General features: G+C 31.8%; 1 long non-coding RNA gene across 1 annotated transcript; it reads left to right on the forward strand.

Moving 5' to 3' along the window:
* The first annotated feature begins 786 nt into the window (after nt 1-786).
* LOC104090584 (uncharacterized) lies at nt 787-4,079 on the forward strand. The gene is made up of 3 exons (XR_684960.4): nt 787-1,422; nt 2,429-2,507; nt 3,906-4,079. It is a non-coding gene; the product is annotated as an uncharacterized lncRNA (long non-coding RNA).
* Nucleotides 4,080-4,440: the final 361 nt, after the last annotated feature.

Consider the following 4,440-nt stretch of genomic DNA (forward strand, 5'->3'; position numbering starts at 1 on the left):
TACTATCATGATCATGTGATACCATATAAAATCAATACATACACTATTATTTTATTAAAACATCCATGTAAAAATACATATATTTTCTCAACTTCTAATTTTTCTAATCTCATATAAAGAGTACAAACTTTCGTACACTTAATTCTTAAAATGGTAAAAGATAACCTTCTTTTCTTGTGAGAAAATAATTTCTATCTTTACAGTAAAGAAAATCTCATAAACTTTCTCATATTCTGTGTATAATTTAAAGCATATTCGAAATAGTAATATTAATAACTATATAAAATCATATTTTTCAAACTTTCTTTTACAAAAATATTTCACTCAAAATACCATATCAAATGTATATAACGGTATCAAGGTTGTTAAACTTACAGGGTCTTACAATAACATAGTCACAAATTTTCTATAATCTCATGAATGGTCATAATCTCTTCAAGCTCATATGAATTACTACGACTCATCCTAATATCAAAGTACGGGATGTAACAACTTATCTTTTTGCTACAATAAGTAAGGTATTTGTGGCGACTCAAAAACCCTTGCAACAAAAGGTGATACTTTTAGTGGCGACCCTTAAAGTCGCCAAGATAAAGAACAATTCAGTGACGACTTTGTTTTGATAGCCACTAATATGTATTCGTTTTATCTAATTAAATATGGCTGAAAAAATATTGTAGCGATCTATAAATAGTTGCCACTAATTGGTGTTTCGTGGCGACATCGTCGCTACTAAAGTTGAGCTTTTGTATCAACTTCTTAGGTCGTTACTAATATTTTTATTTTAATATCGGTACTTCAATTTCTTAATTTAGATAATTCAAAAAGAAAAGAGAAAGGAGAAACACAAAACATAAAGAAACTCAAAATGATTAAAAGAAAAACCTAAAATGGTTTCCCCCCTTGCAATTCGGAAACCCATTTAGGGAGTTATCTATCTACCTCTTCCAAATCTGAAAACCCAAAATCCCTCTAAATTGCCCAATTCCCTCTCCCATTCCTACTTTACCCAATTTCCTCTCCCTAAAATTCCTCCTCAATTTTGCTGCTTATCTTCTATTGCAAATTCACCTCTTTCCTCATTCCCCCTTTGGTTTATTTGTTTATTTAGATACATAGCAAAATCATTAGAAATATAGCCTCACCTACTCCGGCCAAATTGGCTCACAGAAAGAGGACCACTCCCGTCGCTGGCGAAATCTCTTCTTTCCGTCTCATTCTCTGGAAAATAGAACATTGAGTTCCTTATCGTTTTTTTTCTGTAGATTTTGTGCTCTGTGCTCTCATGAGACTAAAACCCTTACCCATTTTCTATGTTTTGATGGTATGCTTTGTTGCATTGGTGTATGTTTCTGAATCGGTTCGCCGACGTGGTTTTTACACATTTGAACCATTTCTCTTCCATCTTCCTCACCTGTTGAGGTATGTTTTTCTTTTTTCAAGATATTTTCATCAGTTTCTGATTTTTGTTTGGTTGTATATATATATCATTTGGATGTATTTTCAATTTCCAATCCCAGAGAAATAGGAGCAATAGAAGCTCCTCCTTTGCTTGATGAAATTCAATGATGGATGTATTGCTCTCTTTGATGAGTTTTCTCTTTTGCTCTTGGTATAAGTATCCATTTGGACATAGATTGTCCTTCTATTCCTATCTGCTGCCAAGTACTACTGTTGCGATAGCTAACGATTTATTTCTAATATAATAAAAATCCTTGCTAATGTGTTATGTGAGTTTATTTGAGGAGATAAATTGCAAGCATATATTTTTTTACTGGTTAGTTGTAGCAATATTATCAATTTAATCTAATTCGTGGAAGACAGTTTAAATAAATTATATTGCCTTATACCAATATAAGAAAAGTTACTTTTCTTGAACCAATTTATGTATAGTTATATGCATAATCTCTATGATGAGTTCTCTGGTGGCCCTCCTCCCTATTGGTTTGCTTACTGTAATCTATCTTTCCTTCTCTGCGTACTCGGTTTATCTATTTTCTTAAAATGAAAATACGAACAAATCTGGATTAACTTTCTTATATGATTATTATGTTAGATTTTGTTTGTTGGATATGAGTTCTCTTTGATATTATCGTTTAGATTTGCACTGCAATTTGCAATTATTCATGTTTATAATTTAGGGACAAGTATTATCACATTTGTTCTAGGGTTACATATTGAGATAATTAGTGTACACATAAATATTGTTGTTCTGTATGCAGGTGATGAATGTTTACAATAAGTAGTATATGCCTTTAAAAGATTAGTGATCTAGGTGCTTAATTGCTGGCAGAAAAAGAGAATTGGGGTATTAAAGTACATGTTTATTTGCTTTAAGAATCGTTGTTGGTTGTTCAAGAATTTTCATCTTTTTGAAAACTAAAAAAGAAAAGGCCTTCGGACTGATTTTTTCTTCTATATCATGCAGGATACTCCATGGAATCTACTCAACCATCATTTTTTGGGACTGGATATTTTCTTTGGCAGATAGATTTATCCCTTGTTAGGTGTGTTTTCTATTCTTCATTTTTTCTTGAGTTTAGAACATCCAGATTTTGATTCTTTGATCTGCTTCTTATATTATGTTGTCCCCTGTAAGAAATTATCATTGGAAGGTTAATAAAGAAATGCTTTAAACTAGAAGATTAATTGCAGCCCAATAGCCTGATTTTCCTGCTCGTTTCTATCATCACTTTGGAGGAGTCCGAGAATGGGCTGAAGCGATGAGAGATGTTTGAAGAAGAAAACTTGTAGAACTTGGAACAACTTCATGTATTAATGTATGACTATGAAATAAAGAAAAAATTGAAATCTTTAAATGATATGAAACCATGTTAGATTCGATAGGATGTCGGGACTATTATAAGGAGCTTATTCTTTAAGTTTGAGACAAAATCCTGGGGCTGCATAATATATGTATTAACTATAGCAATACTACTATCTTCTACCTTCACTATATTGGCACAGAGGAAATTATATCTTTAGATTATACAACTTCATTGTTATGAGGGCTCTATCTACTCAGTTGAATTACCCCCAGCTACTTCTATCTTGAAGCTCCAGATTATTGTTCTAGTTATCGAGTTCTACCACCATTTATTCTGTACATTTAAGCACTTTTACCTGTTATTTTGTGTAAACCACAAAATATTATGTTCAGTGCATAAACTAAAAAAAGTTTTTGCTGCTTCTGACCATTCATTTTAGTGTGTTATATAGTGTTCCTACAAGATAATTGTGACTCAATTATGTGTAAAACGATATTTAGTTTCTTTTTGACAATAAAATGTTGGCTTGTAATATAGTGTTGCGTGTTTATGTGAAATTTAGGTTTCTAATTAGGCCTATGAAGCACTCGATAAAATGCCGAGAGAAATCAGGGTTTATAATTTGTTATAATTTTGAGAGTGCAAGCCTATTTATGATATTGTGCATGCAGAAGCGTCTGTCTAAGTTATACTAGTCTATTTTCGCTGAAGTATTCTAATACCCAAAAGTGACTTCTGGATGTGCTATATATAGCAAAACTGCTTTATTTTTGGATTACACAAAATGTTCAAAGTTGATAAATTAGTTTCTTTCATTTCATATTTGTCTCCCTAAAAAGTAATTTAGAGTTGCTGATTTACAAATTAGTTTGTAGTTTCTGAACCCTTTTACCTGTTTTTCTTGCCAAATACTTTGAGCTTTTAGGCAATGTAAGAGAAATATGTATTAGTGTAAAGATTGTGTATCCTTTTCGAATTTGCTCTCTACTTTAAAGGCAGACCTTTTCAGTTTTGTTCTCTGTACTTTAAGTTGTCTTGACTAGTGGGTGTAAGCAACTTTATGTGGTCATTCTTTTTTACGATTAGTGTTATTATGGGAATTGTCAAAGTAATCCTGTATTTTTTCCTTAATAACAGGGACACGTACTTGCACAATCACAAATGGAGTCGAACAAAGAGGAGCTTGAAGGCCCTTAATATTTTATTTTTATTTTTCATATATGTGCACAATGATAATGAATAATGAAGTATTCTACTGTATATTTAATTGCCTTTTAGTAATGAAAGTATTTATAATATTCCGCTTGAAAATATTTTTGGTGTTTGTTGAATGATATTGGATGCTTTTAATATTGGTAAACGATTCACATGAATATACTTGTGTACTAACTTAAAAAGAAAATAAGGTTGCCACTGGAAGACTATTAAGATTTAAAACATAGACAATTGTAGCGACAAAGAGTTGCTTCCGAATTTAATAATTGTTTTAACGGCGACTTTGTCGCAACTATAGCTTATATTTTAGTGGTGACCAACACAAAAAACTACTTTTTGGGACATTTTCTGTAGCGTGTTTATTTACTTTTTGTGGCAAGTTTAGTCACCACAAAACATTTAGCTACGGTTGTACTTGCAGCAAGCAAAAGGTTGCCACAAAAGAACACATTTGTGG

This window comes from Nicotiana tomentosiformis, chromosome 3 (assembly GCF_000390325.3).
Source record: "Nicotiana tomentosiformis chromosome 3, ASM39032v3, whole genome shotgun sequence".
NCBI lineage: Eukaryota > Viridiplantae > Streptophyta > Magnoliopsida > Solanales > Solanaceae > Nicotiana > Nicotiana tomentosiformis.